We start from the raw sequence: 19114 nt of genomic DNA on the forward strand, positions 1-19114 counted from the left end.
GGCAGGGAAATCCCCTGGGCAAAATCCATAGCGGTCACCATAAATAAGCATGAGTCAACTCATTCACCAGCATGTAGTGGCAAAGGCAGACACAAACAGCCATCCAACATAAGCCAACCAAGTTTCATGACTGTGGGGTGTATACAAGGTGGGGTGGACAGTGGATCCATCTGTCTACATATGTAAGGTCCCCAAATTAAAGTCTGGGTCCTACAAGACTAGAGAGACGCTAACTAATAAGAGCATTCATTGGTTATGTCACGTTAGAGGATGCACCTCTGTGATAAGAGAGGACATTGTTATGTGTGAAAGAGGGACCATGCCTAATGACCAAAGTGATGTTATCCAACTGTGCCCAAAAGATAAGGCCTTGGTTGAGGGGCTATAAGCAAATGAAGCAAGATATTACTCACCGCCTGGAACACCGATTTCCTAACACCTTAGCCCCGATGCCCCATTTAGAACTAATGGAGTAAGGTTGCAGTCTTGGAATGTTGCTGGCATAGAGAGGCGTTTGCCAAACCTGGATTGGATGCCCTTAACTTTTACGAAGATTGTTTGTATTCAGGAAATCTGTGCCTTAACCTTGGTTGAGGTGCCAGGTTTCAAGACATTCAACACCCCAGCGACAAAGGGTCCTAGGGGAAGACCATGGGGGTTTATTGACCCTAATAGCGGTAGACTCTGGGTGGGAAACTGAGATTAGTGACCAAAGTAGCCCTGACCTGCAATTGGCTATTGGTAAAAACAGGGATGGGCATTCTTTACATGTGCTCAATTTGTACCACAGGCCATATGGCACTAACCCAATTGGTTCCTTGACAATTTTACAAGAATTAATAACCAGCCAGAACCACATACCAAGAGGAAGCTTCATGTTATAGTCGGGGGAGATTTCAATGTACAGCTTGAATCTCTAAAAGACGTGGAGGGACTATGGGATGAGGTTGATCAGGTATGGGATATTCCTACCTTGGAGACAAGTCATCTGCGAAGGGTACATAAACACGCCCTGCATTCAGCACCATTATTGTCAGGGCTCAATCTTAGAGATTGTAACGGTAGATGTAGTGGTGATCACCCTGGTAGGAACACGTTTTTGTTCGGTCTAACAGTTCCTGAAGGATTGATTTCTTTCTCAAATTGACGAGTGACTGGGAACTTGTTGATGAGTTTACCATCATTGACTGCAGAGAAAGCTATCGCCAACTGCTCCTGTAGTGACATTAAATTGTGTGTATCGTGAAACGTCTGTGTTCAGTGTACCTATCACATTCTCCGGGAATGACATGTGTGTCATTAAATGGGACAAACTAGAGGATGCCGGGATTAAACATATTGTTTATCAAAGGGCTATGACCAGCAGTATCTGTGGGGGTGGGACATAAGTAGTGGAGAGGTTCTGACTGAGTGTGATCGCATGGTTGCTAGCATTAGCCCCCTTTTTACAAGACAAGGCAAAGAGATAAAGTGGAAGAGGGTGGTTAAGAACTCCTGCTTCAATGATGAGCGCCAGATGGCCAAGAGGTCTTTGTCTAATTGTCTTTAAGTGGCTGGAAGAGTGAACAAAGAGGGGTTACACCTCTGTAGAACTAAAGGCAAGACTAACATTTGTGAGAAAAAGGACGGAATGTTAGAATGTCAAAAGGAATAAGCTCCTATAGGCGGCTTCTAGGAATGATGTCAAGACATTTTGGCTGTGGTCACTGGTAAGAAGGGAATCAATGATAAAGGGCTCCACTGCCACAACCCCTCTGAGGATTGGTTAACCCACTTTTGTGGGTTCTTTGAAGATGCAGTGGTTGAAGAACGTGAGCACAGTGAAGGGTATGTGATAAAGGCACAGCGTTGATTGAACACAGTAGCTCTCCAATGATTATCACGTTGAAAGGAGTTACGAGAGCAATTCTTAATGCACAGTACAATAAAGATCCTGGTTGAGACAGGATCCCCACCAACTTTGTGAAAGATGAGTTAGTTGTTTGGATATCCATCATAACTAAATTGTTTCAATACATGGTTCAAATTAACAAAGTTCCTGACTCTTGCTGAACCGCCAAAATCTCGGCAGTTTATAAAAAAAGGGGGGGGGAATGCTGGTAATTACTATCTCCTTACTAGATGCCACTTCCAACATTTTTGCTAAAGTTGTTTTAAAGAAGTTGCAGGAGTGTGTGACCTCAAGCAAACTCATCTCTCATCTCCAGGCTGGATTCCAGCAAGGGATAAGTACTATTGATCAATGCTTCCGCCTTTCCCCTATTTTACACAAACACATAGAATTTAAGAGAATGAAGGTGTGCACAGTCTTCGTAGATCTGCAGACTGCCTTTGATTCTGTATTGAAAGATCGGTTATGGCAGGTTATATTGGAGTGGGGTGTGCCTGCCAAACTGGTAGCAATAATGAGTGAATTATATTCTAACAACACAGTGGTGGTAGGGTGGGGTTCAGGAGGAGAAACTACTAACCATTTCAGGGTGGACAGGGGCGTGCAGCAAGACTGTGTCCTTGCCCCGCTCATGTTCTGCCTTTACATTAATGAGGTGATTCTGGAACAGATGAAGAGATGTCATGTTGACAGGTGTGACTCCCCTAAGCTAGGCATTGACATGTTTCCTGCATTCTTTTTTCCGATGATGCTGTACTTTTGGCTACTTCGCCCATGGGGATAAGGCATTGCCTAGAATGTTTTGTCGCCAAATGTTCTGAACTAGGTCTGACTCTAAATAAGAGTATGACTAAAGCTCTGTTTATTAGACCAAAGATATCTAAGTATTGTGCATGTTCCATGAAGGTTGATGGGAAATACCTTGAACAGGTCACCCATTATGACTATCTGGGAGTCAGATTTACTGATACCGGTGCATGGTCTGCCCAGCTAGAAAAAGCTCTGGTCATCTTGGAAAGAAACAGTGGCAGATTTCTTTTATAGATCATGGTGAAAGGGCCGTGTTCCCTGCTAATATCATCTATAAAATACAGAAAGCTGTTGCAGCCCTCTATGGTGCTGAATTATGGGGGTACATCAACTGTCAGAAACTGGGGATTGTGGTGAGCAAATGTCTAAAAATGCTTTTGAGGCTCCCGAGAAGTTTTCCAAATGCCCTTTTGTTGACAGAGTGTGTCTAGAATCGATAGTCTCCCAGAAAGCCTGGAAACCAGTCTTCTATGGGATACGACTCTGGATTGACGTCAGAGATTGAGAAATATTGAGAGGCTTTTACAAATCTATTAAATCACCCAGGAGGTTGTTCACTCCCATGGGCGAAACATGTAAAGCTGCAGTTAAAAGTCCTAGGCTTGACTAACATGTGGCAGAAACCAGAGAATGTATTATACTGTAGCAAATAGAAGGTGAAATCTGAGGTTAAACAGATTGGGTATGAATGGCTTATTAGCTCCTTTTTAGGTCTAAAAACTGGGCTTGAATATCTATTTACAAAAAACGAACAAGGAGCTGAAACCTATCTAGGCTCGATCTCACTGGCGTATACAAGCCACTGTTTATGGAGCTTAGAGCAGGTACCCTCAGGAGGTAGAAATGTACCTGTGAATGGAAAGTAAGCAATTTTGAATCTTGTCAGCTATGTGATGCATGCTCAGACACAGTTATTCACATTTTATTATTTTGTGAAGAATATGATGATTTGATATGATATGGTATTTTATTTGTATCATGCCCATACAAAAGTGTTTCAGAGTTTCAGAATAAATACATTTGAGGAGAATGCATTTATTATCTGTGTTTAAAAAAGCTGGCGTCAAACATGCCATGGACACTCTAGCTTTATCAAAAAACAAAGGTGAACCATCGGATAGAGGATGACAGCATATTCATGTATCTTGTTACAAATATCGACAAATGATTCTTCTCATATCTTCTCAGTCTTTTTAATAAATCTCATAAATCACCATTTAATGTAAAATATTTTCAAACAATAAAACAAACATTATGTTCTCAATTCGGGTCAATAAACCTTCATCCCTACCTTTCATTCATTCACATTTTTCTTCATCATACATTAAATGACATAAATATAAATAAACTTATACACTCGGTCACAATCTACAATTTCCAACGTGAGCAATGCTAAATTCCCTCAATTCAGTCTTTGGTAATATTATCTGCCTGTAATTATTCCAGCAGTGGGTCGACATGTGTTTCAGTTGCATCTTTGGACTTGAATCTGTCAACTATGTACGTCAACCTTCTTCACGACATAGACGGGAGACTTATTATGTCCTGTTGCACATTGTAGGGTGAACCACACCTCATAAAAAACAATGATAAAACCCATTGTAAAATCTAACAAAATGTCATCCTCACTTGTTTATCAAAACACTATTATTGTGATACATAATGTCTCAAAATAGTAGACAAAACATTTGTACCCACCTCCGTCATACAATAGCAGTGTGGGAAACGAAAGTAGTGGATTAATCCTGTCTGCAATTGTATTTGGTTCCCCAATCAATAAGGACAAACCTACAAGGATGCAACACATAAAACTTAATTAAGTAATTTTTAAAAACATTTTCAATCCAAATTTTTGAAAACAATAAATACACTTACTTCTGAAACAACAGATAATCGTCTAACAGAGTCATCTGTAGGGACACATATTAATGGAGTGATGGGTTGCACTGCCACTGTAAACTCCATTTATTCTGTCCAGATCGATCCAAATGACCTTGTGTGCGATGCACTTTTAGCAGTTGGTCTCATCCGACTTCATTGTCAAAAGACTTTCAATCGATTCCTACAAGATAACAACAGTGTGTAAATGTCTGTTTAATAAGCCTCAAGGGACCTTTCATCTTTATTATCATTCTCAGCTATTCGCACGATTGACTTACTTCTCTATCTGTACTGGGTTCCTCCAATGATGAAAAACACAGTATTTCTTCGGTCTTTTCACGGGCCAAAATTAACTATTTTTAATCTTGTTGATTTCACGAACTTACTACAAAACAGAAAAAGAAGAGAAAAGAAAAAAGAATTGCATGAGTATCTATCTAGTGGTGGATTCCCTCTGCAAGACTTTTTGCATTGTAGCTCTCCCTACGTTAAACTCATGCTCCATTCTTGTTCTGTTCTTTATTGCCCAGACACGCCACTCTGCCAGAATGGGTTGTAACTGTGGTCATAATATTTCGTCTTCAATCTCGGTGCCGTTTATTAATTAAGCACTATTCTTTTTCTTTCTTAATACACACTTTCTCTTGCCCCTAGCCGCTCGTAATATGGTACGGTGGCTTCAGTTTACACGTAGCTGCAACTAGAGCCTAAACAGCAGTCGTAGAAGGACTATCTTTTTTTTTCTTTTTTGTATTCCTCACAGATGCGACATCACACGTTAGTCTCGCCTGTTTTGAGAACATCTCTTTGCCGCATTTCCGTACTTAATACCATTGACAAAATCACCCGAGCTCTTACCTCTCTTTTCCTGTCTGCTATGGACATTGACTGACGATTTCTGGAGCACAAGCAAAACTGCTTGATGCCCAGCTTTCACGTAGCTGGAACTGAGACAAAGCGATAGTCATAAAAAGAGGACTTTCTCTTTTTCTCGCGGCCCAAATACTCGCCCATATACGATACCTTGGAACTATTCAGAGTGTATTTCATCAATTATTTACACTTCCATCACCTCTTAACCACGTACTTCACATCATGGACATTATCCGCAATAGCATTTCATTCTAAGAATCGCAAGGCACTTCAGCCAATGTTCATGTTCTATTTCTGCCATGCTTTTGAAATACTGTTTATTCTGATTTTTGTATCATCTATGGAAGGTTCATTTTTTCTTATCATTATTCCATATTCATTCAGTCATATGTGCTTACAACTAATTTACGGCAAGATAAATACCCGCTGTTTCAGTAGTTTATGAAACCCATCATTTAGCGAAACCAATTTCAAGATCCGCTTCAGAATTAGAACATTGTTCCAAGAGGGGTCAGATTTTAAAAGAGACTACTTCAATTTAGTATGATTTTAATGGGTAATCAGGGCATTCCACTCCACGATATATTTAAACCCCGTCTCACACTGTCCAATGTATAAATCCACAGCTGTTCCATCTTGTGCAGCACAGTGGCAATATCACCTCCTCTACTCAGGGGACTTGTGCTATGGACAGAAAAACACCTAAGATCCGTATCCTTATGTTTTAGATGGGAGAAATGTGCCACTAATGGTTTGTCGGCCAATGTATTGCGAATGCAACTTCTGTGCTCCCCAATGCACTGCTGTCATATGAATGTGCATATGTTAAATGTTAAAGGTACTTGTACCGCGCACCGTCACCAACGGAATTGGTCCCCATGCGCTCTGGCGGATCTGTAAAGGATAAGGTGGGATGGGTTAGTAGGGTGAAGAGGGAGTAGGATAGTGAGAAGAGTGGTGTTCTGTTGGCAGCTTCAACTCGGTATACACCAGATGCTGAGCTTTGGTGCGGGTATTGGATCGGTGTCAGTCCGCGTGTGCTGTTGCTTCGGCTTATGTGTTGTTGCAGTGTTGTGAAGTGCTTGCGGCTTGTTGTGCGAGAGATGGTTGTGTGAGTTTTTTTAGTGAGATAGGCATGCAGAGTTTGAGCTTATATTGGTTAGTGGGTTACCTGACCTTTAGCATGCCAACATTCACAGCCCCATCCAGATGCGGCACAGGCCAATATCCACAATTCCAAGTGTGGCACATGCTGACATTATGAATGTTAGCAAGTCCACACTTAGATAGAATTGTGAATGTTGGCATGTCCACACTTAGATAGAATTGTGAATGCTGGCATGTCCACACTTAGATAGAATTGTGAATGTTAGCATGTCCACACTTAGATAGAATTGTGAATGTTAGCATGTCCACACTTAGATGGAATTATGAATGTTAGCATATCCACACTTGGATAGAATTGTGAATGTTGTCATGTCCACACTTGGATGGAATTGTGAATGTTGACCTGCGTCGCATCTGGACAGGACTTTTTGAATGTTAGCGTGCCCACACTTCGATAGAATTGTGAATATTGGCATGTCTACACTTGGATGGAATTGTGAATATTGGCATGCCCACACTTGGATGGAATTGTGAATATTGCCATGCCCACACTTGGATGGATTTGTGAATGCTGGCATGCCCACACTTAGACAGAATTGTGAATATTAGCCTGCGCCACATCTAGATAAGACTTTGAATGTTAGCATGCCAACACTTGGATAGAATTGTGAATATTAGCATGTCCACACTTAGACAGACTTATGAATGTTAGCATATCCACACTTGGAAATAATTGTGAATGTTGGCATGTCCACACTTGGATGGAATTGTGAATAAGTGTGGACTTGCTAACATTCATAATTATATCTAAGTGCAGCGCTTGTTGACCTTGACAAGTATGTTAGTAATGCAAGGCAACTTCGACAATCCTGTCATGAATAAGTTCAGTCTGGTGGTCACAAATCTATCTGAGTGTACATGGTGTGAGCCTATGGCAGTCTGTGTTATTTGGAGGTAAGATAGAGTGGTAGGGGTTTTCTGGAGTAGAGTAATTGCTCCACTCCCCACCCATTTTCTGTTGGTGTCTCTTGACTGCTGGCTTCACTGGCTTCCCCTGCTGACACCTGCAGACACATCTTGGAGCGCCAATGTCAGAGCCGCCCTTGGCCTTGGGGCCCTTAGCCACAGGGGCTGCTAGGCAGAGGGCTGCCCTGGGAGGGTTCATCATATGTGGCCAAGAGACCAATCAGGGTGCAGGTGGAGGGTTAGGAGGCAGGATTGGGCTGGGGGACGAGGGGGGAAGGAGGAAAGGCTACTGGAGCGCCGAGCGCGCAAAGCTACCATTTTCAAACACTTTCACAGTGTTTGGAGGAGTTGTAGGGGCATCTGGGGGCAAACTCACCTTGGCCAGCTCTTCCTGTGGCTATCCCATTTCAAATGAGGTGGCTTGACTGGAGGAAAAAAATGAAACCCAGCGAAATACCTCTATGATCGGATTTGTTTGAGTGAAAGAGCAATTATCCATGCTTAGGTAGGCCCCAATGGCAGATAAATAGGTTTGGCATGACAAAATGTGACTGCCTGCGGTCACTAGATGTGAAATAAACGACAGGAGACAGTCAATAGAAGCCTGACGAGGGTCATACTGTTTGGCAAGGCACCATTGACAGAATCAAAGCCATTTGCTTTTGTACTCAGCTCTTGTTGAACGTTTGAGTGCCACCTGAATTATACGCATATTGTTTTCTGAGAGACTAAACTGCGCTAAGGATTTGAACTCATTTACCATGCTGCTAAGCTGAAGGATGCCACACTTGTTGATTGTTTTGGTGCAGAAGATTAGGGATCTGTGGCAACATGATCGGGTTACGTATGGACAGGTGCTGACGTTCAGAGAACCAGAACCTGGCTGGCCACCAAGGAACTATGAGCAATAGAGTGCAATTGTTGGCACTCCTGAGTTTCCAGAGTGATCGATGAATCAATGGTAGATAGGGAGGGGGAGCTGTATATGCGAGCATGTTTTCTCACGGTATCGAGCGCATCCCCCAAGGAAGATGCACCGAGTTCGTCCCTGGAGGCATAGCACGGAAGCTTCTTATTGGCCAAAGTCACAAACAGGTCCCCTGTTGTAGTGCCCCACTGTGAGAAAAGGTGGACAAGAACATTCTCGTTTATCTCCCACATGTGGTTCGCTATAGACTGGCAGCTGAGGGAACCTGCCGCAATATTGTTCTGCCCCGGAATGTGCACTGGCTATAGCCAGATATTTTTCTGCAGTGGCCATAGGACAGAATATACTTGTAATCAACTGGTAAGTGAGAATTTAAACCCACTAACCTGGATCAAATGAAGCAGTAGTCATTGAGAGGTCTCCCCGAATCCCCTGTATCCCCTGCCCTATTTAGAAGGTACAAAGAGGAACAGAGGCTGCAGGGAAACCCTCTGGGGTAAAAAACCCTGGACACTGGATTTGAGTGCGAGGTCTTCTGGATTTCAGCAGACAGGAAACATTATGAAGTCACTGGAGTTACCCCTGCTCCTTGAAGGATGGTGTCCGGGATACCCTTTAAGTTACCGGGTCACTGAATAGTATGGAGACAGTAGATCAGTGTTAAGAAACTGATTAGAGGATGGATAGAAGGAGCTGGGAGGGGCTAATCCTAATCTGCACTAATGCTGGTGTCTGCTTTGATGTGGTCTGCAGGGATTAGCGGCTGTAGCACGTTCAGGAGGGCAGGAATATGCTGCAGGCGGGAAAGAAGGAACTTTTAGTACTAGAAGTACTTGGGGGGGGCTAGCCGATAGCACGGGGAAACGCTTACCAATATGTGAAGGTGGTGGTCTCTGTAGAAAGCCTGAAAGGCGTAAGGAGACAAAAAGTGGATGTCTGCAATGTCTGTTTGATCTTGCCATGTAACGGAGGTGAGATTCCTAGTAGGACAGAATGAACGGTAAGTAACTAGGATAACGGCGTAGAGAGCCGGGGAGAAAAGGGGGAAGCAGTATAGAGATTCCAAGAAAGTCTAGGCACATACTCCAAAGCGTCATATGCTGGAGTAGCGATGCACTGTTCCACAGCTTGCCACTGCTGATAAGCTGGGAGTGGTGAACGCCGTGAGAGTTCCTCTCCGACAGCTAGCATGCATATCGTACCAGCAAAGCGAGCTAAAGCGGTGGCCATCTTGGGAGGGAAACCTGAAAGGGAATAAATGCAGTACACCCTCCTACGGCGGAACCAAGACCAGCACCTGTATGGGGTCATAACAGTATGCTCCCCTCGCAGAGGCTGTCCTCCAGGCTTGCCCGGATGGAGCCGGTAGAACTGGCGAACAAGGCGGGGTGCATGAACCCCAGAAGCGGGTTCCCAACACCTATCCGCCGGAGAGTAACCCCGCCAGACCACCAAATACTCAAGGCAACCTCTGTGCTAGCAGGAGTCACAGATCCCTGAGACTTCGAACTCCGGACCCGTATCAGTAGACACTGGAGGGGGTTGAAAAAACACCCTTCGCTGAAAGTGGTCTGGAGGGGCAGGCTTGATTTGTGATAGATGAAACACACGGTGAATACAGGACCAAGAAGGAGGGAGTTGAAGACGTAGGCCACAGTGCCAATCAACCGGAGGACCTTGAAAGGCCTGAAATATTGGGGAGACAGTTTAGACGGAACCAGGTGGTGGGGTAGAAATTTAGAAGCCAACCAAACAAGGTCCCCAACAGCATACGATGGAGCAGGCGACCTCCGGTGATCATACGGTCCTGAGTGTCCTGAAGAGTGATGCGGGCAGACCGGTGGCCCTGCTGAATATCACCAATGAGAGAATCAATGTCGGGTATCCAAGAAGGAGATGGCGAAAGGGCCTGAGCAAAGGCCGGATGGAAACCCTAGGTATAGTAAAAAGGACTAGCCTTCAAGGCCATATGCTGTGAGTTGTTGTATGCAAACTTGGAAAAGGGAAGGAGATCAACCCAATTATCCTGAGCTGCAGAAACAAAACAACGCAGGTAAAATTCCAGCGTTTGATTCAAATGCTCGGTCTGTCCATTGGTCTGGGGGTGAAATCCCGACCTGGGCGCACATCTGATGTGAAGACGAGTACAGACCACTTTCCAGTACTGTGAGGTGAATTGAGAGCCTCGGTCAGAGACTATGACTTCGGGCAGGACATGACGGGCAAAGCTGGAGCTAATAAAGATCTTAGCCATAAGGGCAGTCGAGGGAACTCCTGGCAGTGAAATAAAGTGAGCCAATTTGGTAAGGTAGTCTACGACAACCATGATGGCAGTGTACTGATCTGACGGGGTAGATCTACTATAAAATCAGTAGAAATAACTTGCCAGGGCTTGTCCGGAACGGGCATGCATGCTAATAGAGCCGATGGGTGCTGACGGGGAGTCTTGGCCTGAAGGCAAATGGAACAAGAGCACACGTAATCACATACGTCCCTAGTCATATCGGGCTACCAAAAATGTCTTCTAACCAGAGAAGTGTGCTGGAAATGCCTTTGTGACCTGCAGCTAGAGAATCATGGCACATCTGCAGGTCTCCAACTGAAACCTTGGGGTAGGGATAAAGAGTTGGTGACCGTGAAAGAAATACCCTTTCTCAGAGGTCAAATTGTACTGTACTGCAATATCTTGGTATTCGGAAAGATGTGCATGTGTGTCTATCTTGACGGCTTGAAGGAAGTCGGTAATGAGGTATATGAATCTGGCCTTGGGGAAGATCTTTTCTGACTGGAATTTGACGGTGGGATGGTCTTTGCGGGACAAAGAGTCTGCTCTTTGGTTCTGTCTACCTGGCGGGTAGGTGAATAGGATGTTATGAGGTAAGAAGAAATTAGCCCATCTGTCCTGTCTGCTGTTTGTAGTTTGGGCATACTGTAGAGCTTTCAGGTTTTGGTGATCGGTACGGACCTCAATCAGGAATTGAGACCCCAGCAGGAGATGTCTCCATTCCTCAAAGGTCTTCTTTATTGCTAGGAGCTCCTTTTCGAGTACAGAATAGTTCATTTCAGATGGGTTTAGCGTTCTGGATGAATAGGACACTGGGGATTCTAATCCGGCACCTTTCTCTTGTAGTAAAACAGCCCCTATCGCATGGTGTGATGCATCAGTTACCAAGATAAATTTCTTGTTCTGGTTGGGTGTGATAAGGATGGGTTCTTTGGAGAAGGCTTGTTTCAAATAGTCAAAGGCTATTTGGACTTGAGAGTCCCACTGAAAAGGTACCCCCTTTTTTAACAGTCGTGTTAGTGGTAAAATAATATCTGAAAAGGCAGGAATAAACATTCTGTAAAAATTTGCGAACCGCACAAATTGTTGTATTTCCTTAACCAAATTGGGCCGTGACCACTCTAATACAGCTGATACTTTGAATGGATCCATGACGATGCCTCTGGCTGATAATATACATCTCAAATAGGACACTCTGGGTTGGGGGAATTTGCATTTTTCCATCTTGCAGTACAAATGGTTTGACTATAGATGCTCCAACACCACACACACATGACAAACGTGTTCCTTTTCATTCGGAGAAAAGACCAAAATATCATCTAGATAGATTACCATGTAATGTAGGAGAATGTCGGCAAACAAATGATCCATAAATCTTTGGAATACGGCTGGTGCATTGAACAGACCAAAGGGCATTACGTGATATTGATAATGTCCAAACGGGGTACGAAAGGCCGTCTTCCACTTGTCCCCTTCAGCAATGCGTATTAAATGATAGGCTCCTCTTAGATCAAGCTTAGTGTAAACTGTGGCCCCATTCACTGCCTCCAAGATGTCCAGTATAAGGGGCATAGGATAGCGATCTGGGATGGTAATTTTATTGAGTCCACGGTAATCTAAACAAGGACGAAGCTCGTTGGTGTCCTTCTTAGGTATAAAAAATAAGGAGGCACCCGCAGGAGATGTGGATTCAGCTATCAGGCCGTTCTGCAGGTTCATCTGGAGGTATTCCTTTAATATCATTTTCTCTTTTTGAGAAAGCATATACATCCGTCCAAAGGGGATAACTGATCTGGCATCAATTCAATGTGACAATCATCGCTTTGGTGAGGTGGTAAAGCAGCATATTGTGGTAAAGAGAAAACATCAATGAAATCTGAGTAACGCAGAGGGAGGCTGCTCATGTGACTCAGTATCTTGGGTCTATTCTCATGAAGGCAAGTGGGTACAGTTTGGATGCCAATGGCACCTTGGGTGAAACAATGATGCACACAATGCTCTGAACCGAGAAATATGGATCCCGCCGTCCTGTTGACATAGGGATTATGAAGCCGGAGCCATGGCAATCCTAGAGTAACAGGAAAATGTGCTGCACTTATGATGTTGAAGCTGATCTGTTCCGTATGTGATGCAATCTTGCATGAGATATCCTGTGTTTGTTCTCTGATGGGCCCTGAAATCAAGTGGCTACTGTCCACTCCTTGAACCGGGATGGACACCGGTTTGGTGCAATGGTCAAAGCCATTCTCTTTGGCCCACTGGTTGTCCATGAAGTTACCAGCTGCTCCGCAGTCTACAAAGGTGGGGATGTTCTGGACAATCCTGTCCTTGACCTTGAATTGAAGAAGAATCACTACCATAGGGGTTTCCATGGTTTCTGTGTTCTGAGAGAACACAGCAGGGTTTGAGGAACCTAGTATGTGTTCCCCAGTCGTGGTTCCTCTTATGACTGGGATCTGGCGTTTCCCGGTTTCCGAGAATCAAAACGTTGTGGTGAAGTGACAGGGCATTCCCGGAGCAAGTGATCCGATGAACGAAAATACATAAACCATTGGATAGCCGATGGTTTCTTTCTTCCTGAGTTAGGGGTCCTCTTGCGATACCCAACTGCATGGGTTCTTCTAGATGCAAAGGTCTGGGTGGAGCTGATACGCCTTCTACTCTTGCTGAGGTGGTCTCCCTTTCCGTTTCTCATGTTGTCGTTCCTGTATCCGATATTCCATCTGCATTGTAAGTGTGATCATATCTGCTAGAGTGGTGGGTCGGGCTACACAGGAAATCTCGTATTTAAGTTCCTCAGTTAATCCTCGCCAAAAAAGGGTTAACAAAGCATCATCGGGCCATGCTGTCTCTGCTGACAACTGTTTGAACCTGGTTATGTAATCCAATATACTGAGTTGACCTTGGCGGAGATCTAAGAGCTTTTCTTGAGAAGTAACTGTTATTTCTTGACGACTAAACATGTTTCAGAGACTGTTCACAAATGCTGGATAGGCATCAAGAATAGGGTTATTTGAAGTCACTAGGGGAGTAGCCCAAGCGAGTACAGCCCCAGAAAGATGGGAAATCAAATATTCCACCCTATGTCTGTCTGTAGGGAAATATGCTGATTTAAAGGAAAATTGGATGGTACAACTGTCAAAAAGTTATTTTAATTTATGAGGACTACCATCATACTTGCCACTGGCAAGGAAGAAGGGGGGAGTTCTGGACCTACAGTCTAACGGGCCAATTGTTTGAGATATTTATTTTATTGTTTTAGGTTTTGTACTTCAAGAGTCAGGGACTGCATTCCCTGTATCAGCTGCTGCATTTGATCCATGCTGTCGGTTATAAGGGCATCGCTATCTGTCATATGAATGTGGATATGCTTGTAATCAACTGATAAGTGAGAATTTAAACCCACTAACCTGGATCAAATGAAGCAGCAGTTATTGAGAGGTTTCCCCGAAACCTCTGTATCCCTTGCTCAATCTAGAAGGTACAAAGAGGAACAGGGGCCGCAGGGAAACCCTCTGGGGTAAAAAACCGTGGACACTGGATTTGAGTGCAAGGTCTTCTGGATTTCAGCAGACAAGAAATGTTCTGAAGTCACTGGAGTTAACCCCGCGCCTTGAAGGATGGTGTCCTGGATAGCCTTTAAGTCACTGGGTCACTGAATAGTATGGAGACAGTAGATTAATGTAAAGAAACTAATTAGAGGATCGATAGAAGGAGCTGGGAGGGGCTAATCCTAACCTGCACTGACGCTAGTGTCTGCTTTGATGTGGTCTGCAGAGATTAGCGGCTGTAGCATGTTCAGGAGGGCAGGAATATGCTGCAGGCGGGAAAGGAGGAACGGTTAGTACGAGAAGTACTTAGGGGGGCTAGCTGATAGCGCAGGGAAATGCTTACCGATTTGCAAAGGTGGTGGTCTCTGTAGGAAGCCTGAAAGGTGGAAGGAGACAAAAAGTGGATGTCTACAATGTCTGTTTGGAGGTGAGATTCATTGTAGGACAGAACGAACGGTAAGTAAATAGGATAACGGCATATAGAGCTGGGGAGAAAAGGGGGAAACAGTACAGAAATTCGAAGAAAGTCTAGGCACGCACTTTGAAGTGTCATATGCTGGAGTAGTGACGCACTGTTCCACAGCTCACCACTGCTGATAAGCTGGGAGCGGTGAATGCTGTGAGAGCTCCTCTGCAACAGCTAGCATGCATATCGTACCAGCAAATGGAGGTCAAGCGGCGGCCATCTTGGGAGGGAATCCTAGAAGGGAATAAATGCAGTTCACCCTCCTACGGCGCAACCAAGACCAGCGCCTGTATGGGGTCATAACAGCTGCCTAACCTCTCGTGTCGTCTTCCCTATATATAGAAGATTGCAAGGGCATATAATTACATATATCGCATTTTTGGTACTGCAGTTTGTGTGTGTTTTATGCTGCCATTTTGTTTTTCCATAATTAAATTCTGGTCTCAGTCAAAGTACAAGCTACGCAGCTGCCACACTTATGATGGCCCAAGATGGGGGGCAAACCCCACTGGTTCAGAACTGTTTGGTCTCTCTTTTTGTCCTGATAAGTATGTACTAACCTCTGTTTCAAATGTTTGCTTCTTTTAAAGGCAAACATGGGTTTTTTATTCAGGCTACCAGGTCTTTTTATTAAATCCCAGTTATGATTGATGATTCTTTTTATATCATTACTGAACGGATTATAGGTAGTAACACAGACTAGCCTATCTTGTTTTTATTTGTTGAGGGGAGTCAGGCATACCTCTCAGTCAGTATTGGAGGACCTCTTCAGATTATCTATAACAAGTTTCTTGGGGTATCCTCTCTCAGTTAGTCTGTCTTTTAGAAGCGTGGCATGTTTGTCAAACTCTCTGTTTCCGGAACAATTTCTACGTATCCGTAAAAATTGGCCATATGGAAGATTTTGCCGTAGCCCAACTGGATGAAATCTGGAAAAATTGAAATAGTGTATTTCTATTGGTGGGCTTCCGATATGAGGTAGTGACTAAACTATTTACTGATTTTCTAATCATTAAATCCACAAAGCTCACTTCTGTCTTGTTCCATTCCATGGTAAATTTAATGTCACAATTACATGTATTCAGCCAATACTTGGAAAACTATAAGAGAATCACTAGTCCCTCTCCATATGATGAGTATATCATCAATGTTTCTGTACAGGGCTACAAGGCTCCGGTACATGTCAGGTAGTTGTTTTAGAAGACTATTAGATCCCAACACACATTTTTCTTCATAATCTGCCATAAAGAGGTTGGCAACATCAAGGGCAAAGGTCGCCCCCATGCTTACCCCTCTTTTTTTGTTTGTACATATTTTGTTTATATAGGAAAAGGTTTTCGTGGCAAGCTGTGCACATTCCAGGATGAAACCTGTTGGTGGTGAATGTGGAGCTGAACGTTTGTCCAGATAATTACCAAGCACCGCCAAACTCTGCATTTGAGGGATAGAAGTATATAAGGACTCAACATCCATTGTTGCCAAAGTATCGCTGGATCTTATTTCGATCTGTTGAGTAATCCGTATCCTGTCACCTGAATACTTCAAGTAGAATGATATTTGTTCTATGAAAGGTTTTAGAAAACATTCTACATACACAGAAAGGGGCTCCGACACAGAATCAATTGCGGCGACTATGGGTCTCCCAGGTGGATGTTCTTTGTTTTTGTGAATCTTGGGTAGGATGTAGAAAGCTGCCCTTTTAGATTTTAATTTTATGAGGAACCGGCCTTCTTCACAACTAATCCACTTTTGATCTTCTGCATATGCTGTAAGGCTTTGAATCTCATCTTCCAACCTATTAGTGGGGTCGACATCTAGTTTAATATATGATTCATCATCACCTAGTAGCCGTAGACATTCCTTATCATAACCTGTTGTTTGCCAAATAACAATGCCACCTCCCTTATCTGCGGGTTTTATAGTGATACTCTCTAAATCACGCCATTTTTTTATGTCTTCTCTCTCAGCCTTCGTCAAATTATCAGGTGCAACATTTTTCGTGTCAATTGTTTTAAGGACTTCTTGCGTCACCCTATTCTCAAAAGTTTCAATTTCAGGAGGACAGGTGTCACGCGGTGGACAGAATGTGGATTTGGGTTTCAAACCAGTGATGTTCGACATGATAACTGCTGATTCTCTCTCATTGATGGTATCACCTTTCTGATTCGGTAAATAGACTTCGAAATAGTGTTTTTGGGGTACATTACGAAATAATGTATGTAACTCTAATTCCGTGCTGAAACGATCCGCTGTCACTATGGAACAAACGAAAGTCTCTTAGAGAGTAAGCTTAGTTGTTCTTTAGTTAGTACCACTGAAGATAGAGTGATGATAGGTATCTGATCACTTGTCACTGGTTCTGGTACCATTGTCTGGTACACATCCCCGGAGCCTGTCCTTTTTGTGGACGTCCCCTCTGATTCCTGTGGTTAAAACCCTGTTGTTGCATTTGACCACCTCTAGCTCCTGTGCTGGATCCTGCCTGCATATTGAGAGATGGGTTGGATCCACTTGAAGAGCCCGAAGTGTTAGAAAAAGACAGATATCTGTTGTTTCTTCTGTACTATTGTGCATTTGCTTGATCAGTAAAAAAAACCTTCTCTTAAATAAGGTTCTTTCCTCCTTCTAATTAGAAACATCCTTCTGTAATTTAGCAATTTTTCGATCAAGGTTCATTTTTTAAAGTTTTTGATTTCCCACTCTAGTTCTTCCAATTGTTTGTTTGCATCCTTTACAGTTTTATTTTCCAAAAACAACTTTTCCAATTCTGCCAATTCTTCCCCTTGTTTTTCTGCCTCTAAAGCAGCTGTCTTCACTATTAAAATAATCCAATCCCAAGAACATTTGTTGCCAACCCCACTGACGTTTTATTTTTAAATTTGGGGTTATCAACAAATATCCTCGGGATATTTTTGACCTGAAGACCCTCTGGTATAATCCTTGCCTTTATGTATTCCAGCATGACTTTACCGTGAAGGTCCGTCCTTGTCAATTTTTTCATTTTTTGATTATTTTTTTCTAAATCGTCTTGACCACCAATCATTGGGGTCACTGGAACAGCATTATTCAATAGTTCTGGCGTATCAAGGAGCTTTTTGCAATGCTCATCAGTAAATGAAAAAATATTTACGCTCTCCAATGTTTCTTGAATATGACGTTACTAAGATTAAGCGCAGTACCCATATAGCCACGGGCTGTACCAATGAATTTAATAAAAAAGGGGATTGCCTGATAATAATCATAGGTCCTTCAGGCTAAATATTTGTCAAAAAACAAAGGTGAACCATTGGATAGCGGATGACAACATATTCATTTATTTTGTTAGAAATATCGACAAATGATTCTTCTCATATCTTCTCAGTCTTTTTAATAAATCTCATAAATCACCATTTAATGTAAAATATTTTCAAACAATAACACAATCATCACATTCTCAATTCGGGTCAATAAACATTCATCCCTACCTTTCATTGATTCACATTCTTCTTCATCATACATTCAATGAAATAAATATAAATAACCTAATACACTTGGTCACAATCTACAATTTCCAAAGTAAACAATGGTAAATTCCCTCAATTCAGTCTTTGGTAATTTTATCTGCCTGTAATTAATCCAGCAGTGGGTCAACAGGTGTTTCAGGTTTATTTTTGGACTTGAATCTGTCCGCTGTGTACGTCAACCTTCTTCAGGACATAGACGGGAGACTTATTATGTCCCGTTGCACATTGTAGGGTAAACCACACCTCCTAAAAAATAATGATAAAACCCATTGTAAAATCTAACAAAATGTCATCCTCACTTGTTTATCAAAACACTATTATTGTGATACATAATGTCTCGAAATAGTAGACAAAAAAAAAATGTTTACCCACCTCTCGCATATAAAAGCGGTGTGGGAAACAAAAGTGGTGGATTAATCCTGTCTGCAATTGTATTTGGTTCCCCAATCAATAAGGACAAACCTACAAGGATGCAACACATAAGACTTAATTATGTCATTTTTTAAAAACATTTTCATTCCAAATTTTTGAAAACAGTAAATACACTTACTTTTGAAACAACAGATAATCGTCTATCAGAACCTTTTGTATGGCCAAATATTCATGGTATAATGGGTTGCATTCCCACTGAAATCTCAGAAGAAAGAAGAAGAAGTAGAAGAAGAAGAAGAAGAAGAAGAAGAAGAAGAAGAAGAAGAAGAAGAAGAAGAAGAAGAAGAAGAAGAAGAAGAAGAAGAAGAAGAAGAAGGATGAAGCCTCCCAAGGCATGGACCTTCCAAATGCACCTGACTGTGCAATCTCAGGGTGGCTCTGCTCACAGCATACAAAAGAGAGGTCTAGCACTCAACACCCAC

The 19114-nt window shown here is 42.8% G+C and overlaps 1 long non-coding RNA gene across 1 annotated transcript; it reads right to left on the reverse strand.

Moving 5' to 3' along the window:
* Positions 1–3735: 3735 nt before the first annotated feature.
* On the reverse strand, positions 3736–5501 carry LOC138512970 (uncharacterized). Its single transcript, XR_011281641.1, has 4 exons — positions 5441–5501; positions 4861–4967; positions 4577–4763; positions 3736–4489 (listed from the first exon to the last, which is right to left on the reverse strand). It is a non-coding gene; the product is annotated as an uncharacterized lncRNA (long non-coding RNA).
* Between the last annotated feature and the right edge of the window lie 13613 nt (positions 5502–19114).

Source organism: Ambystoma mexicanum, chromosome 12, assembly GCF_040938575.1.
Source record: "Ambystoma mexicanum isolate Mex_15411 chromosome 12, UKY_AmexF1_1, whole genome shotgun sequence".
Lineage (NCBI taxonomy): Eukaryota > Metazoa > Chordata > Amphibia > Caudata > Ambystomatidae > Ambystoma > Ambystoma mexicanum.